The sequence below is a fragment of the Geospiza fortis genome, unplaced genomic scaffold (genome assembly GCF_000277835.1).
Source record: "Geospiza fortis unplaced genomic scaffold, GeoFor_1.0 scaffold98, whole genome shotgun sequence".
Taxonomy (NCBI): domain Eukaryota; kingdom Metazoa; phylum Chordata; class Aves; order Passeriformes; family Thraupidae; genus Geospiza; species Geospiza fortis.
This window is the reverse complement of record NW_005054306.1, coordinates 9,049,496-9,069,372: the sequence shown is the minus strand read 5'-3', so window position 1 is coordinate 9,069,372 and position 19,877 is coordinate 9,049,496. Positions and strand designations below refer to the sequence as shown.

The 19,877-nt window shown below is 39.3% G+C and overlaps 1 protein-coding gene across 4 annotated transcripts in view; it reads right to left on the bottom strand.

Moving 5' to 3' along the window:
• Positions 1-19,877, bottom strand: part of PKIB (cAMP-dependent protein kinase inhibitor beta) — a 54,117-nt gene that overhangs the window by 8,829 nt on the left and 25,411 nt on the right. Inside the window, exon 1 of one of the 4 annotated variants that reach the window (XR_004082998.1) lies at positions 11,935-12,076. The exons of the other annotated variants lie outside the window; for them this stretch is intronic. The gene's annotated coding sequence lies outside the window, so the exon portion shown is untranslated. Of the gene's footprint in view, positions 1-11,934; positions 12,077-19,877 lie in introns of those variants that run through there. 4 annotated transcript variants of the gene reach the window in all.

Sequence of the window (19,877 nt, the reverse complement as noted above, 5' to 3'; positions counted from 1 at the left end):
AAAACACCAGATTTGTTCTGCTTGGAAGGACAAACTATTCCTCAATAAATATCAAAAGGTTCCCAGCATTGGCACTGTGGCAACTCCACTCCATGCAGGAGACTGAAAGACCAAACACATCACTCCTTGCTATTCAGGCACTTTTGTCAAAAACTTATGAATAGTCTCTGCCTGTGCTATCAGAGAAAGCTACATTTCCCAAACACTGTTTGTTGTGAATGCCCTTTAGCAGAAAAAAAACTGGAAAGCATGAAATCCTCTCACAAAACAGATGAAAAATTCAATAGCCAAGTAGTACTTTCAGAACCAGACTGACTGATTCTGTCTTGTGGGTCTCTCACTGTGAGATGCATTTCAGCATCTTAATATATTCAGAAAAAAAACTTTAGTCCTTTAAGTGGTGTTTAGTTTGTCTTTATTTACTTGTAATGAGTGTTCTCTGTGTACCTCTACCCCAGAAGCCTGTAGGTTCAAAACTTTCTAAGCAAGGAGAACAGAAAACATATTGAATGAAGTGCTTCCCACTGTGCAACTGAGATGAAAACCACGTCTTCTTGCTATGCAGTTGCCACGCTTTCACATCCACTTCTGCTGCAGCTGCATCCTCATGTCTTTGTCTCCTCTTACCAAAGGTCTCAAAATAGGAACATTCTCAATATACATGCTCACGTAACCATTATGCTTTATCCTGAGGCATTTCTGGACCACAGAAAAGGAAAAAAGACACCTAGGAACATCCATGCTTTTAAGGAAGACAGCCTAGAGAATATGATGATGACTAACAGTAACCTGAGCACTCACATAAATTTTGTGAGAAAAATTTCTCTTATGTGTTTTTTCAAATCAGGAACATTTGTTACACACTGGCAACCCTACTGCTGGGAAGCACACAGAAAGATAAGCAAGTGTTCTTTACCAATACATCTTTACCATATGTATATCCAAACACGGGTCTTGATTTTATTTAGGGCTTAGGACAAGAAATCACACATTTCTGGGTATGCAGAAGGAATATAGCTAACTATATGAATGTTAGAAGTGATCCACTAAGGAAAAAGAAGTATTTTGTTACTTTTCAGGTTTTTTAATGTATCACTAAACTAGAAACAAAAGTACTTTTTATTATTTCATGTAAAAAGATGATTTGGATTTTACAAACAGAGTTGGCCTTTCTAAGAAAAATGTTCTCAGAAATTTTTTTTGTTTCCCTATGCAGGGAAACTGCTTATATCCCATCTCAGTAAATCTACAGTGAAGATGCATGTCCTTCTACATTTCAGTCTGTCTGTTACAGCCCATATAGGAGGTGGTATTTTTGGGATGATATTTGAAAGTTTGGTATATTGTATAACAGGTTTTCCCTCTTGCTTTTTTGCAGTGTACATGGCTATGGCTGTACAGACATTTTACACAAAGGTCTTGTGTTTTACTTCTGCTCTGGGTACATGACCTGCTCTACGCTCTTGCACCAGCAGCAACATCCTTATCAATAATGAGCAAAAATGGCTTCAATACATGATCTTAATACCAAAATGGCCAGACTGAGATACCATGATTACACCATTCCTCCAATTTCCTGCTCTCAGAAGCATCGAATGAATACCCAAGATCTTGATCCTTTTGTTCAGAAGTCCATAATTTTAGGGCACAGAATCTGAAAAACTTAGCCAAAGCTGTAGGACTCTTTTTTCCTCAGAATGGAACTTTGAAACTTTTAGTTGAATTTTCTGATCACTTCCATAAAGCCAATATTATATTTATGGGAAAGACAAGTGGGGAAAAAAAGCAACATAAGATTGATCCTGCTGCCTTTAAGCTTCTGGAGAATGTGCAGATACCAGTGGTGCAGTTCAACCTCTACAAACATATATAGAGGAGAAAGCTTGACTGTGATCTCCTCTGACCCCTGAGTATGCACAGTGCTCTGATGCACAGAACACATTACAGAACTAACTGCACTTCTAAATAATGGCACAATTTTCTCTTTGTGAAAGAAAATAAGGGGGAGAGGAGAAGGGGTCATGATACTGACAACTGAATCAGAAGTTATCTGCAGTGAGTGATAAATGAAGTGACATTAGCTGAAGTCAGTCGATACCAGGCAACCAAGCATGTCACTTTCCAAATGCCTGTGAGTGACCAGGAGCAATGACAGACATAAATGTTAGTCAACTTCATGGGAAACACAGTTCAATCCTAACTCATCGGCCACGCTGGGAAGAAATCAAACACGTCCCCTACTATGGAAGAAGAAATGAAGCTCAGTGGTAACAAATCAACTGACCAACCTAATTCTTCCTCTTATATTTTGTCCATTCATCCCCACAGAGTTTTCAATTCCTGTTGCAAATGCACACACCAGTTTCTGAGTTCAGCCACACAATTCCAACCTGCTAAATCCTTTCTTAGAATTTGCATCAGGCCTGAAATTCAAGAGAATTTTGCCCACTTTGAGGAATATATATGAGGAGAAATTTCAGAATTAGAAATAATTTTTACAGCTAATCTTGCCTTGCAGAGTCCCTGCAACTACAACATTGCAGTTCAATTTTATTTATGATCTTTTGCACTTTCAAAGGCACACAAGGAAATGAGTATCCCCCAGCCTCTCCAATCTCCTTTCTCCTCAGCCATTTGACTGGGAATTCCTTAGGGAAGCATCAAATAAATTTTTCCCTCTGCTTTGATATCTGCTGCCTGTGCATCCCACAAACACTTCTGTAACACAGACAAGTTTTCTACATAAACCAACATATGTACGTCAGTCTGTATTCTTCGTTAGAAGCAGCGAGGGATTTGGTTCTTTACTTGCCAGCTCTGTGGAAGAAAACTATTCTGACAAAACCACTGGGAAAACTGAGGGAAGCAAAGAGCTTGAGGCATACTGGAGTCTGCTTACACAATGCACTCCAGTAAAGGAATCAGCACAGTGAAATGTAAAATGCTTTTGTGAGAAGATGAATTTAGCAGATATATGGGAATGGAACAATCCCATGCACGTAACCAACATGGCTGTGTACCCAAAGTCTCACACTGGGGAAGGCCCAAATCTCCTTGAGATCTTACTGACATAAATGAGGGATGTTTCCATCTGGCTCAGAGTGAATCCGAGTGTACCTGTACATACAGTATGCTCCCAGGAAGGGAAGTCCTTGTGGAAGTGCTTACAGAAGAGGAGTTGTGGAGCGAGAGGAATTTCCTGGTAGCAACACGTGGACACAAAGGGTTGAAAGCTGGGAGCACAAGACTGACAGTAAAAACCATGGGGAGCTGTAACTGTGCTTCTGTGTAGAGAAGAGAGATTACCTGAGGGTCTGAATGAGACAAATTACATGGGAAGCTAAAGGGACATGGAAAGAAAGGAGAGCTCTGGAACCTTACTGAGGAAGAAGAGCAAAATCAGTAGTGAGGAGTTTCTTTGGAAGGCAAGCAAGATGGGAAGAAGAGGCTTGTTCAGTTCTGAGGAACACCGCAGGAGAACAGCTCTGGTGCAGGATGAGCAGAGAGATGGACACAATGGAGATCCTACTTAGCAACAAACAAGCTTGATGATAGTATAACAGGTTTGTTTAGTTTTTTAATTAAAAAAAACGTTTACTACACAAGGATCTTTTTTTCTCAGGGCTTTTTTTGAGGGGGGATAACATGACGTGCTACAACACCTTGGCCACCAAATATGTGGTATTTGTGATAACCTTCACAGACTGATATTGTTTGGAGCCCTCAAAAGAACAAGCAGCTCCAATAAAAGCTTCTGCACAGACTTGCATTTTCTTTGCCCTGCAGGCAGCACCATTCCTAGGAGAAAAGTTCCTGTTATTTCATATTAAGACCTCCAGAGCGTCCCTAGAAGGAAGAAGTGGGTTTGGTGAAAAGTTTACCTTTCCATTATTAAATTGGTGAGGGACAGAAGCTTGTGCTTCTTTCCACTTCTTTCCAGCAGCTGGATGGTAACAGTCTGGCAGCAAGCAGGAATTGCAGTGTGAATAGCTGCAGGCACCTTGCTAAGCTCCTAAGCCTTCAAAGAATGGGACTGAGATCATTTCCACTAAAAAGCAAGGAGAAGCTCTTAGAAGTACTTTATTGATTTAGCTATGCAAATAAAAGCTGACATTTTATTTTGTCACAGCCAGGTAACATTCTATAATTATATCTAAAGCCAGGTTAATTTTATTTAATTTGTATGATTACTCCTTCTTCACAACTACAAGCTGTATTTTTTTAGCCTGGATCAGACCAGGAGACCATCCCATCCTCTTAACTGACTTCTTTCCTGTTTATCTCAGTTTCACTTGACTAATGTGGAAATACTTGGGCTTAGACAGTTTTGCAGTCACACCCCCAGCATTTCTTCACCTGAGCATAGGAGAGGATACTCTCTGTCTTATAATGATATAGTTTATGTCTGATGAACACTTTGGAAAAGCTAAAGCCCAAACAAATCCATGCCCCATTCTTTTCCCTGAGTAAAACCTTCCTATTTAAGTTTTTAATTTCTGCATTCTGATTTCATAGTGCAAGCACACACAAGGCAGAGTCATGGTTTCCAGAACAAGAATTACTCATAGCTGTCTGTTCTAATAAAAAACCCCAAAAATCAAAACAAAAAAAAAAACCCACAGCAAAAATCCCAACACAAACCAAACCAACAAAAATGAAGTGAAACTTAGTATTTAAATTGCTACTTACGCATAGAGGACTGGAAACAGCATTTAAAACAAAGTAAGCTTAAATCTATTCTTTATTGAGTTGTAAAAGTACTAACATACTAATAAAGGCTAATTTAATTTTCTTTACCATGGAAAGCTGCAAGAAAGCCTCCTTGTCTTTGTCATGAGTGAGTCTGTAAATCTAACACTCCAAGTTTTTTATTGTTCTGCCTGCTTCCTTAAGCACCATCCTGACAGGTAAACCAGTTGACAACTTCAGCTATTTCTGTAGTGCTTATTGTTGATGGAAGCATCTCTACCACCCTTTTCAGCAAGTATCAGTCTGAGAGCAAGTCAGATATCTTGGAAACATGACCCCAACACTTCTCTCAAACACGGTTCTTGGAGTCTCAGTGCTCTTTGCTTTTGCCACGAAGCTCTGCATATCTATTTCCCCCATAATTATTCATCTATTTCTCACTTCGGTTGGGTCTCATGCTCCACAAATGATCTGGGCTTCCTGAATTATTCTTCTGGCTCATCCAAGAATACTCCTGGAAATCCAGTCCAAAATACCTCATTTGGCATTCTTCATTGAATAGGATGGGGGGAAGAAAATAATATTTGCTCAATTCAGTAAATGTTTAAATAGTTAATAAAATATTTTTTTATTAACTCAGTTCAAGGACAGTAAAAGTTCTTTGATTTTGCTTATATAAGTAAACTACTGCAGGATAATTCTATAAAGCTATCTCTGCTGGTCTACCCAAAGGTTTTTCCAATTACATTTTTCTAACTAATAAAAGATAACTTATTTCCCTAAAAATCTTGTCTTGACCATACTCCTTAGACCACCACAGGTGCTGGAAAATTCTGCAAAATCATTCTGGTTCAATTTGCCCTCAGGGGAAGATGAACCAACAGAGAAGAGAACACTGTGTTTTTCAGATTTAATCTGGTGACTGTTAAAGTGAGCCCAGGCAGGAAACAGCCATTTGGCAAGTGAAGTCTAATACAAGGGAAATGGAGCTAACCTCCAACTGCAAGTCAACCTAGTGTCCTGAAACAGCCTTTAATGAGTTCCTTAAGTAAGTTTCCTACTGCTCTCCTTGACACGTCAATGACTTTAACACTCACAAAGATGAAAAATCAATAGGACATATGGATACATTTTGAGAAGTTATATGACTTTGCTGCACTGTCTTCAACAATTGTATTTAAAATGAGGACCCTCAGTTTCTTGCTCGGTATGTTCCATTTATACTATATTTATGCTTTAGCTTTTTTTTTTTTTTTGCTTCAGAAACAGTATTTCTTCAATATTCAATGAATAATCCTTCATTTTCATTTCATTCTCCAGCATACATCATGCTTACTCTAATACAATTTCAGTGAGGTCACAGTTTACCTGTTCAATCTTCGCAGTGGCCCTATTTACTGATTTTGATGAAATTACAGCTAGGAAAATTTGCCCCCTCTCATGGTGACTCACCAAGGAAATAGACTGAGATTTGAGAAATCCGTCTTCTTTTAGGCTTATAATTTAAGTTAGGTAATGACCTTGATTCACAAGACTTTCTCAATTATATTTACAATAGACTTTAAATTGTGAGTAAAAAAATAAATTCAATCAATTACAATTCACTGAGACATATCCTGATAGCACAGATTTACAAGTTGACCCTGCAGTTCCCCACATACTTCATCTAATTGCAAGGCTTGTGTTGCTTCCACTGAAATTTGATAATACAGCCAGGACACAGTACTAGGAATGAGCACTTTGACATTAAAGAGCAGATCACTGAGTCAGATTTGTCCCACTCAGATTTGGTGATTAGAGTTATCTCCAAGGGATAGGACACCTGATGATACCGTCTCTGGTTACCTGTGCACCAGAAAATCTGTGACTGCACCATGGTCAGAGACCACAGGGTATTTACACCCACAGGCTCAAAGGTTCAGAATAACAAAATCCTCAGAGATTTAATCCTCTGCCAGAAGGTTCAGACTGGGGGAAAAGCTTTTCCCACAGAATAAGGAATATAGGGGCATAAGTATTTGAGAGCATCTTGTTCTTAAATTTTCTGGAAATAAGCCAGCTAAGCACTGATCCACTGAGTATCACCAATGAAAAAAATAAATCAAAAATCCACAATTCCACAATCTCTTGAGGAGTAATGAAGGAAACAAATAGGCTATATGATTATCTATAATACACATTAAGAATTTTTTTCCTTAGAACTTATTTTGGAATAATTTTGCATTTCAGGTGAAGGGTTTATCTGCAGTGCTATACTTGCTTCCCCCTTCCTACTTTTAGATGACTTTGTTTCCTCTGCATCTCTGCTGAAAGGATACCATCGATCACAGCAATTTATAAACCTCCCTGACTTTCATGCTGTTTCAGTGTCTCTTTTTCTTAGGAGAATAGGTCTAATAGGTAAAATTCATAGTAGCTACAAGCCCAAACAAGTCAGTAAAACACACATGGGATTAATTTGGTTTAATTTCTTTAGCCTTTCAATATACTTCTATTTTATGAACATATGAATCATCTCTATTACCCTCTAATGACCTTAGCCTGGGACATTAAACCAGCCTTCCTATCTTAGGGCTTCACAGTTATAGACCCTTTTTCATAAAAAAGAAGACATATTTCAATCAGAATTCTACTAAAATGCAAAGGAAATTATTTTATGGTCTCAGCAAGCTTACTTGGCAATTAAGAAAAATTATTGTCTCTCAAAAAATCTAAGCCATAAAAGCAAATCCCTACCTCCAATTATTATAGCCTATCTGTTTTTCAAGAACCAAACAGACCTTTCCAGGGCATGTATGAGGCTGGCAGGTAGGTCTTTTCCACACACAGTTGAATTAATGTATTTTAAATTAATTCAATTAGAATTATCTCTAATTAAGGCAGATGGCTTTCAAAGAACCCTTTCCATTTTGATAAATGATCTTTCAGTAAACATGCCCAGCTACTGAAACACCTGGATTAAGTGCTTTAAAAAGGGACCAAAAAAAGGTGTATGTAAATCTCAATTGATAAGGAGGCTGTGAAAATCACCAGTACATACAGGATGATTTAAAAGATGACAGTAGAAGGTTAAAGTGTGCTTTTTATAAATTATTTGAATGAAATATTCAGACTTTCAGGACTGAAAGGGGACCTAGAATAAAAACTTCTAACAGGGCCTGTTGTGATAGGACAAGCAATAATGGTTTTAAACTGAAAGAGATTGATTTAGATTAGACACGACGAAGAAGTTTTTTTTACAGGAGGTGGTACAACACTGGCACAGGTTTCACAGAGAGATGGTGGATGCCCCATCACTCAAAACTTTCAAGTTGGATGAGGTTGGATGAGGCTCTGAACAACCTGATCTTGTCACTGGTGTCCCTGCCATTGGCAGGGGGGTTGGACTAAATGACCCCTGAAGATCCCTCCCAACGCAAACCATTCTATGTGAATGATTCTAAGTATGGCTGGACACTTAAGCTATTTTAGCTGGGACACCATGATCCACAGAACTTTTTTTAAACTTTCTTAATCTGCATGGGCCATTGACCCATAGGTTCTCATGGGCTTAAGGAAAGTGAAGGAATGAAAACCAAAATATAAACAAGCAATTTGAGTCTTGTTCCTATCTGCCATACAAACAACATGAAGTGGAAGTTCCACATACTGAATCCTTTAGATTTAAAAGTTTAACAATCAGCTTGCTTTCTTCTCCTCTTTTTATTTTTAATTTAACATTCAGTCTGCTATATTCTGAGTGAGAGGTGGGTAATTTTGACATGTTAGAGCAATGCCATTCTTCCACAAGAGAAGCAGAAGCAATAAGCAAGGCCCGTCTAAGCAAACATTGCTTCCCTTTGGAGCAGAATTGGATAGAATTTTCATCTTGAAAGCTCAGAGAAAAAGGTGAATCTGCACTTCCACTGTGTAGGGATGGTACCATGTAATTCCTGAATCAATTTTAATAAAACTTTTTCACCAGGTCCAGGAAAGACACAGACCTCTGACTGCTCCTGAAGAGTTGCTTGCCAATATTCAGGGACTGGCACAGGGTGGGAGGACAATGAGCTTGAGTTGCTATGGATATGGCCACTATAATCACCAGGTTCTTTGACCACTCTGAAATTTTCACTTTGTGGTTTCATCCCTGTTAGCCCACAAACATAACTTCACTGGGTTTTCTTGCTCTGGAAAGAGCCTCAGTGATACAGTACATTTCCTAGAAGGTTAGAAGGCAAGGAAATGCCAGACATTGCTTGGCTTTATCAGAGGAGGTTTATTCCTTTGTGCTCTCATCCAGCACTGTGACAAAACCAGTCAAACCCTGACAGCCACAGAGGTCATGCAGGCAATGGGACATCCTTCACCTCAACTCCTCCTCTTACCCTGAAAAAGACAGTACCAGCCCTCTCCTCTTCCTACCCTCCCATGGCAGCAAATGCCTTCTCTCCTCTTTCTCTGTCCTACAGCAGCAAATCCACATGCTCATAGACATGCTCTCTCCATGCAGGAAGAGCCAGTGTCCCCCTCCAACCCCCACCCAGCCTCTCCCACCCTGCCCCACAGAAGGATCACAGCAAAATTCTCCACTATCCCTGCAGAGGCTCTTCCCCAGGCAGCACCACAGGTGAATCTCCCCACAGAAAGACACAAGAATGAGCAACACAACCTGCAGAGGGGGAATCACACGTGCCATTTGGAGTTACTCACACCTGCCATTTCAATCCCTCACTGAAGACACTCTGCTGCAGGGGGATGAGGAGCCCAAAAGGACCTATTTCCCTTTGTATAAAGATTACTGCTCAGCACTGACATTCTGTAGCCTTCAGATTTTATGTTTAACTGGAAATAACAGCCCCCTGGCAAGCTTCTCTTGAGGTTTTGCAGCCTCCATGACATTTGGTCAGAGCATGTACCTACCTGTGTAATGTGTGAATTCAGAGCATGTACCTACCTGTGTAATGTGTGAATTCAGGAACTGCAGAATGCTTAGAAACAATTTTTTCCCATCTGCTAAGCTAATGACCTCTTCTAAAATGCCTACGAGCTGTGAACATTTCCTTTTCTAGTTTTGTCAGCATAATCATATTACAGCCTGACACTTGACAATGTAAATTAATCTGTCTTTGATTTTTTTTTGTTTTCCATGCAGATTTCTCAGAAGTCTTTTTTTTTTCTATTTTATCGTATTAAGCACAGAGAGAAAAGGCAAAAAACAGATAGGCATTATCACTGAGTGAATCTTTCTGCAAGCTGATACATCTGTTTCTAGATAGATTGAAACCAACACCAAGACCATTTTAGAGAACATAGTCTGCAGAGATGTGTCTTTCCCAGAAACACACAGACCTAAGTGCATTCCTTAATGGAAATTCCACAGGAGGGTTTCTTAGGGCTTTTTTGTGGAAGTATGGGTTGAACACTTCAAAAGAAAGCCTGGAAGTGATACTGACAAATGTAGATCATTGAGGGATTATGCTGATGTTGTAGTACTCCAAATATTTACTCCTTGGTTCATATACTGGGATTTGTAGCCATGATATTTTATGAAAAATCCTTTGCCAGGATTTTTCTCCTGAGAAGCTGAGAAGCCTCAGAGGAAAAGAAAAACAATTATTACCTGCTGCTGTGGAATGCAACAGGTGCATCTTTGATTGGTCTCATGTGGTTGTTGCTAATTAATGGCCAATCACAGTCCCGCTGTCTCAGACTGTCTGGTCAGTCACAAGATTTTATTATCATTCCATTCCTTTCCTTTCAAGCCTTCTGATGAAATCCTTTCTTCTATTCTCTCAGTATAGTTTTAATATAATATATATATCATAAAATAATAAATCAGCCTTCTGAAACATGGAACCAAGATTCTCGTCTCTTGTCTCATCCTGGGACCCCTGTGAACACTACCACAGGGATTTATTTCTGCATTAAGACCTATATATTCAAAAGGTCAAAAATATGAAGGTGCTTGTCATGGTCTCCCAATGAGTGCATATCCTTAGAGATGGTGTATTCTCTTTTTCTAAACTTCACTCAGCACCGGAGATGAGAAGAGCCTACATCTCCTCTCTAGAGCCTTGCATGAATCTGGATGGAAAACTGCAGATAGAGCGATTTCAAGGGACTTTTTCTGCAGATGACCTCTTGTTCTTGAAGAGCTACCAAAGATTACAGGCATGGTAACATTTTTCTCTGGTCTTCCCTGCTGCATCGTTATGTATCACTTTAAAATGAGCAGCTGAAAGGTTTGTTTTATTTCTAACTTGTGTTTTTCTTTTAAAAAGTGCAGAAATAGTTCTGCATTTTCTTGATTGCAGATGAACAGGCACAACCTTTCACTGAAAAGCCCCTGTATGCTAGTCTTTTTTTAAAACCATGGGTCACAGTCTGTTCCTTACAACATCAACCAAACCACTTCAGCTTTGCTCAATGAAATGGAGGTTTAAGAGAGCACTGTCAGAAAATAAATCCCTGCAGATACCCCCTCCACAAAACCCTTGCTCATGTATGCTGACAGAGGGAAAAAATTAAGAGCAAGATTTGTTCCTGCCTGAGAAGTTTCAGCACTTCTCCCTCAACCGCAGTCCCTCACATTTGTGATGACTGTGTGAAGGCCAAGGACAAGCAAAACCAGTTACTCTTGCTCAGTTCAGGGCTGTTTGTGTCCAATACTCCATGTCAGACTCCTCATGGTCACAAACAGCTTCAGAAACCTGGCTCTGATACAGATGTCTCTGCAGGGCTGACCTGACAGTCTGCATTTTAAGGGCCAAATAAAAAGTTTCAACCAATGAATCCCTCTTCCCCTCTGAAGGAGGAAAAGATGTACCCACAGAGAAACTGAACTCATTTCTGTACTTCTCAGCAGGGAGCTCCCTAAAACACTGGTAGTCACAGCCAAACCCATAATTTTTACATATAATACAGATGATTTTTGGCTTTTAATCTAACCACATTTATTATACCAAACAACAAGCTAGCTCTAGCATTTCAAAGGAGAGCCTAAAAAAGACAAAGATGACCCCCACAGTGTGCGAAACCCAGCAGCAGGAGAACACTGGCAAGGCTATGAACATTAAAATAAAGGGGAACTTCTCTGTTTGCTTAGTCTGCTCAAGGCAGTAATGAAACAAGCATAGCTCATTAAGTAAAGTTCTTTAGGAAAGGCAGATGTTAATGAAACCCTGTAAAAATGTTTTAAAAACAGCTCAAAAGAGGTACAGAATACAATACAGCAAACGAGAGCATAAGAAAAAAGCTACTTACAGGACAGCAAAAAAAGGAGGCTGATGAATACCAGAAACACCCAGAAACAACTGGAAAGTGATCTCAATGTCTGTCTTCTCAGCTGACTACAGCAAAACACCAAGGGAAAGCTGAACTGCTGCCAAGAAGGAAGATAAACTTGCCTATATTTAAAATAAATGAACAGATGACAAATTCACATACAGAGAGCATGCCATACAGGTAGACTTCTGGACTTCAGCCTTTTCATTCAGGGCACTTCTGGTACAAAAGCAAATCCTTAACAACAGTGCCATTAAAGGAATTCTCTATCCTCTCTTAATGGAAGGCAAATCCCTCTGCACCAGCAGTGCTGTTACATTCACCCCAAAGGTGGCAACTGCTGCCTGGACACCGTGTAAGCAACAAAGCCGTGGCTGTTCTGTGGCATCCTGCTATCCAAACAGAGAACACATAACTGTGGCATAAAAACTGCCTTCACATTGCTCTAAGATAAATGCTACTTTGCCAACACATTTTCAGCAAATATCTAAACCAGAGTTTGTATTTCAGCATCTCAACACAGAGAGTTTCACAGCAGACAAGAAAGCTAGCTGGAAATAACCACACTGCTTAACGTTGTATTAGCTGTCAGTTGATTTGGATGAAGAATCAAGAAGCCTGCAAGAGGGGGGTCATTTAGTATGGCTTCTTGGTAATCTGCACAATTCTGCCCCCCAAAATGCTAAGTACCTTAAAGTTCATGGTTCAGGTATGCCTTCAGCCCCACAGCATGGCTTCAAGAGGGGCCAGCATGAGCTACAGAAGAGAGCCACTACTCAAGCTGTGCCAGCAGCTCCAGATTCCACTGTCTCCACAAAAATAACCTGCCATCACATAACTGCAAGAGAAGTAAATTGCCACTGGAAAAGCCTCTCTGCTTGTAAAAATCAGAAAGGCTGCAGCAATCTGAAGCCACACACATCTGATGAGCCATGTACATCAGCAGGGCAAAAAAAGGGAAAGAAACAATCAAGAAAAATTAACTTCTTGGTTGAGGAAATGATTCAATGTTCTGTACCAAGTCAAAGTTGCCCCTATCTGACATTTTTCAAGGGTCAGTCACCTACAAATGGGAGGGCTGAAGCAGGGGGAGGGGGTTTATTTACCACTGAATAGGTTTCTTCCAACACAGAAGACCCAAGCTGAATAAAACTCAGCTGCTATAAATCTAAAGAAATCTCACAGGAGTTATGTTTCTCTAGATGTGCACTGGGGCAACTGAGATAGGGGTCTTACCACAAATTGCTCATATCAGCTGATTACTTATTTACTAGAGTGAAAAAGGGATATTTCAGTGGATATCACTGGACACATAAAGTTAGGTAGCAGAAACAGAAATAATTTGCCTACATACATATTCCTCTTCTCTACAGTGTCACCTCTATTTCAAATATTTAACCTAGACAGGAAAAAAGGTTAAAAAAGGAAACAATTTGTTTAAATGGCTATTTATTTAGCCTTCAAACAACTTATGTATTAATTTGGGTACAATATGAAACCACGCTAAAGTCTATACAAATGAACTCAACCATTCAGCTCTTGGCAAGTATAACCTTTTCTTCCCCAGATTCTCTCTTGGATGAACATTCTTTTCACTGCACTTTCATGTTGAGAAACAATGAAATCACTTCATGAAACACTGTACAAACTTTGTGAAGGGCTCAGAGAACTCCTGCCTGTTTCACAGCTGCTCCAGAAAGTTATTAGAATATTAACAAAGGTCAGCATTTTGAAGTAGATATGGGTACATCCCAGAGAAATTACTGGATTTCAGAATACTTCAAATTAAGTTGTGCTACTTTTCAGCTTCCACCTCAGCATTTCTGCCACAGTAGCTAATATAATAAAGAGAGCGTAAATTTACAGGAATACCACAATCTTGCCTGAAGGTTTTAGCACTCTGTAAAATTAGTTTTCTTCTTGTGCATATCAGCTATGCCTATTTTATTGGTTTTGCTCAATTAACACCATCCAGAAGAAAATTCAGTGATGTACCTTTCTTTGGCCACTAGTTACAAAATATGCTCCATTTATTTCAGAATAGTTGGCAAGGCAAAGCAAGAATGGGGTTCTAATTAAGAACCAGGATCTGGAGAGAGTAATGTGAATACAGGGAGACCGAAAATGTTATCAGAGTCACACTCCCTGTTCTACAGTGGCAGAAAGAAGGTATGTCCTTGAGACCATACTGATGCTCACACACAGCCCAGCTGGGGTAATGCAATGGCAACAGCACCATTAGCCCTTTTCCCAAGCTGTTGTCTTCCTTCCATTCCCCTCCCTTCAGTAATTCATGCCTGGTATAAGCAGGGAAGCATCAAATTGTGAATGTTATCTCAGGCTAAAATGCTGTCTTGTTCCAAATCTGTGGCTCACCTGAAGACCAAACCCCATGCTTTTACTACATTACTGGACAAATGGTTAATACAGTTAGTGCTTTGAACCACAGGCTTAGCCCAAAATGCTTTCTTTGCACACGTGCCCTTTCAAATCTGACATTTTGTGTATTGATTTTGGCTGCTTTATAGGTACCTGAGTGCTGAGGGAAGGTAGAAAACACCATGCACATACAAAAGGTCTGTTGATGGGTTCTCTCTATTCTGTTTTGAAGAACAAAAGCACATATATTACACATCTTTGCAGCTCTTTGGGGATTCTACCAGCTAAAGGACAGATTTTTCTGAGCAGTTACTGCAGCTTCCAAAACTGCGACTTAGAAACCAAAATTTCACACTTTGAAGTTTAGTAAGTGGCTTGGTGCCAGATAAAATAATGATCCAAGAGCTTCCTAATATGCAGCAGAATGCTTTAATGAAAGTTTGCCCATTACATATGCAAGGACAGGTTATTTATTGTAAATTCAGATGAACTTTGTTGGTCTTGCAGCACTGAGCGCAAGACCAAACAACATACTTGGGTTGTGTAAAGTCCAGCCTGGCACGTCATAATTTATGAAACTGCTTCTGCATTTCAAGAAATTTATTTTTCAGATAATACTTCTGAGACTCTTACTTGCTGACTTTTTCTACAATAAGAAGTTCTATTTATTAATTTGTTAACATATGGACAAAGTATTCTGAACTTGAATTTAGTGCATTTGAGAAGCTCAGTTAAGTCTTTTTAAAGACCAACCAAGCTATCTTGTTTGAAATTTTTGAAGAAACCAAAATTAGACCATGAAACATATTAATGGATTGATGTCCAGAATGTTCTTACATTTATGAGACACATATCAAGGCATTTCAGCTTATTTGTAACATGCATTTATTTTGTATTATTAAGTGTGGACATCCCTACACTGATGTCTCAGGAGATATGTCATCTAATTTCATCTATTTCTGAATGCTCTTGCCATAGGCATTAAGGTGAGATAACTAGGGATGAAAATAAGTTCTCTGAATTTCATTGGATATGAAATTGTTTGGGGTTATCCTAAAACTAATAAACCCAGACCTCTGTCTAAAGTGAATAAAGGTGGAGCTAAGCCCAGTGCAAGTAGTCATTTGCAAAGTAAAACCTTTTGTGGACTGTTGTGATGAAGGCCCACTACTGTCCCTGGAACTGATAGTGCCTTTTTTTCTCATTTCACACACCACAATTCTTCACAGCATCTGGAGGTGGATTTTCTTCATTCTTCAGCCAAGAAGATGTCTATGTATGAGAGGTGCTGTGTCACCTTTGGTTGAGGTAGCAGATCTGCAAAGTACAGAGAAGCCAAACTGCCGAACTAGATGCCAACATTTTTTCTCCCAAGCTGAATGCTTCAGAAAATTACTTCAATCTACAAATTTCATATATGAAGGAAGAGCCACCTGGAACTAACCAACAGGTAACACCTAGGAGAAGGGCCTGCCTAGGGATCCCACTCATCACAGACTTTGCCTTACTCTCGTTGCCAGGCAGCACCTCCATCTACTCACTGCTCACTTCAGCTGATAAAGAAATCATCACCTCTGCAATGACTCCTTCAAAGCACCAGGCATGGTTCATTCTTCCTTTTGAAAACATGCACAGAGGAATATCTTGGGATTTGAAGAAAAACTGCCTAGAGCTGTTGTCTCCTAGGTGAATGCTTTGATCCCCAGGGAAGAAATTAAGTTGAGCAATAGCACTTTCCACTGTGCAAAAGTATTATAACTGAAATTCTATTTTTTTGATGTTAACTCCAGTTTTGCCCTAGTCTTCACACTTTAACCACTAAGGCAATGCTTTTATTGAGTGAAAAAAAACTTGAAATATAAAGGAAAAATATTATTCTTGTAACCTAAAGAAACCTGCTTCTGTAATTTGTGCAGTGAATATTTCTTATACAAGAAGAGTTCTTGGAACGAGACAAACATTCATAACTTCCACTTTTCCATCTGAGTACTGTAATAACTGTGCTTGTTTTCTCCTCACAAGCCATGAATTCTTTCCTGTCCTTTTCTCCAATTAGCTCCTAGCTAAAAACTGGAAGCTAAAAACTGTCTAAAGCACAGAGCTTTTAGAAAGGGTTAAACCAAACATGAACAAAACCAAAATTAAATCAAACCAAAACATTGTATATTTATTCAAGTAAGATTTGACACTAATAACATTGGCTATGCTGCAAGGAACTGCTGAATGTTTCTCTGAAGGAATATTTTTCTTGTATTGCCAACATTATGTTACCAAAATACTGACAAAAGACTAAAAAGGACCTCAACAAGACACTGTTCTCTTGGGGACAAGAGTGACAAAGCATATTATGACATTTATATGCTTCTTGCAACTGGAAGTAAATGAGGTTAATCACAACACAGACGTAGTGATCTGATGACAGGACAGTTGTAATTGCCTCTCTTTGCGTGCTATGTTGACTCACCACACCTAATAGTTTGTTTTTCTGATCTCCCTGGGGGAATGGTTGTTAGAATTTGTCCCTGCCAATGAGGAGTTACCACACCTATAAAGAAAGTAACCGCATTAAAAGAAAGTTGAAGAGTCAGCTGTCAATTCTTTATATTATTTGCGTATACCAAACTCAAACAGTGATTATTTACACTGAAGAGAGTTATTTGACAGTTTTAATACAACTATACTCAGGAAAAGAACCCTATGCCTCTTGCCAGCCTTTGGTAAAGTTTAAGTGCATGGCATACATTAGTTTCTGAGGAACACTGGAGTTAGAATTCTGAAAATACTAAAGGAGGTCAGTGTAAGCTGTTAGACACACACAGTTCTAGAGATAAAGAGACCACAAACATGTCCAAAATAAGCAGAAGTTATTTATGCAATTATTTTGGACTCTCTGGACATCAATTTTTGTGTTTGTTGCTGTCAGTCGCCTCAATCCCCAAACAATGACAAGCTGCACCAAGTTCAAGAGCTGTATCATCACATAGCGAGGCCTGAACTGATGACAACATGTCTTTCATCACACATCACAAAATGCCCCTTCTTTTGCTCCCCTCACCAAATAGAAAGCTGATTTGCCCAAATTCTGAAAAGCCTTGCTTACATGGCTTTTTTGGAGAGAAGTTTTCAGGCACATCCTAAGTTGATAACTGAATTTGAAGTCAGTGAATTCTGCAATTGCTAAGGAAACAATGATGACCAATTCTCAAGGTGACATAATTGGATGAAATGAAGTGACTTTTGACAGGCAAACTTATCATTCCACCTCTCTCTTAACCTCTCCACCTCTCTTAAGGCCCTGTGTTTTCTGGGAGAGACTCTTTGTTCTCCTTATTATAAGCCAATATTGCAAGTTTCCTCTTCAAAGTAACATTTTTAGAGAAAAACGCAATACCAAGCATTCAACAGTGGCCAAAAAGAGTGTTCTTGTTATATACTTCAACACAATTTTAGACACTTTACACTCATTAATCCACATAAGATATTTGACCTTGCAGTCCCTTCAATTTTAGGAAAGAAAATAAATTCTGGAATTTTCCTAACATTATTTCGGATTTATTATTAAGTCATTATTTCAAACTACTCATAGGCCACTTTGGATGATGTCTTTATATCTGCCCATTCTATATGAATTCTGACTTTGCTGTTGAAGAAAGCATGAGTTTGCTGAGCTCTTCTCAAAGTCAGCTGAGGATGAGAAGGGAACAAGTAATATAATTAGGAAGAGTACAAAGTAGTTCAACTTTATTCTGTTTAGTCTTCTGAAATAGAGCTCTGCATATAAAAATGAATTAGGGTCACTGCTTCTGGGACAACTAAAAAAAACCTATTTAAATCAAAGCAAGGAATCCTGCTTGACTTTGCTGAATACTTTCTGAACAGATGGGGTGCATAAGACATGAAGAAAGGTCTGGGAGGAAGCAGACTGGTGGCTTCTCAGAGGCTACAATCCACTGATGCTTGCTTCAGAATTTCAACACCCATAAATTTAGGAATACACTAAAATGTCTGCATCCTGAAAAAAAGAAAAAAGGACAATCAACTCTTTCATGGTGAAAACAAGTTAACAAAACAAAGTTCTTCTGTTCAGATGGGAGTAAATGGATGAGGCAGTCAGGTAGAAATCAGTAGCTTAAACTTCAGCATTGATCATAACCACCTTCTTCCCCAAGCACATTTACAAGGCCACAGGGACAGGCTGGCATAGGTTTGAACTCTGGCACAGAATCAGTCAAGGTGTTGACTGGGTGTGAAACATGTTTTACCCTTTTCTCATGCAAGAAGTCATTCAGTCTCTTGCCAATGACACCTGGTTTTTCATTTTGATGAATGTGGTTTAAAATTTTTTTCCCATCTGTCCTTTTGCCTAAATGAACATGTATCCACTGTCTTTGGCTCATTTCCTTCTCCTGCTCCCAGAAATTCCTCCACTTTATTTTGGACCCTGAATACAAGTTCTTTGAACTTGCTTGAAGCTGGAACTCTAGACAGTATTATTTATTCATTTGCTGAAGCAGAAAAACCCCTTCATTTTTGCAATACTAAAATATCTCAGCTAAGTGTTGGCTGGAATTCTGTTCTGCCCTCATGCTAATTACTGCTATGGCTTCTTGCCAGCCACCATTTTGAAAAGTCAAATACCAGCTTCCAGATGAACAGCAATGTGAAAGACAACAAAGAATCATTCTAAATAAAATATATGGCAGCAGGAAAGGAAAGAAAACGTTTTCTTGCTGAGACTGCTGCCTAAAAGTCCTGGCTAAATAACTCTCTTATGAAGACAAGGCAGGGTTTTATCAAAATGGGCGTTTGTCCACATCTCAAAACCAGCACACTTTTCATCATGCCACCAAGGTACTCTTGGTGGAGAACAGCAGTGTTACCCTGCATTGCGTGTAGGTCTCTGAGAGCAGGACAGGAGAAGGTGACTGGAAAAGAGCCAGAAGCAGAGGATATATCAAGGCTGAAAACTCAGTGTTATAAAATCATAGAATAATTCAGGTTGGGAAAGACCTCAGGAGGTCATCTACTCCAACCTCCTACTCAAAGCAGAGTCAATAACTAATTCAGATCACATTTATCAGGGATTTGTCCTTTCAGCTATTGAATATTTCCAAGGATTTCCAAGGACTCCACAACCTCTCTGTGCCAGGGTTTCACTGTCATCATGAAGAAAAGGCTCTTTCTTACCCCAGGTCTGAATCTGTCCTCTTCTAGTTCATAACTATAGCCTCTCATAACTATAGTCTCTTGCTCTCTTGCTGTGCAACTCTGTAAAGAGCCTGGCTCCACTTTCTCAGCAACATGAGAGAACAAGCCCCTGTTCCTCATCATCTCCTGAAGTGTTCCTCCCTGACCAACTCCTTCTCCAGTTTATCAACATCCTTTTGGTAAGGCAGAAGCAAAACTGGACAATATTCCATACATGGTCTAATGAGTGCTGCCCAGGATGTTGTTATGCCTTCCTTGGTAAGTAAAGTTTAGTTTACTGTGGGCAAGGCACAGAGCAGGGTAAGATGGTTACAGTTACCAAAAGGTTTCAGGTT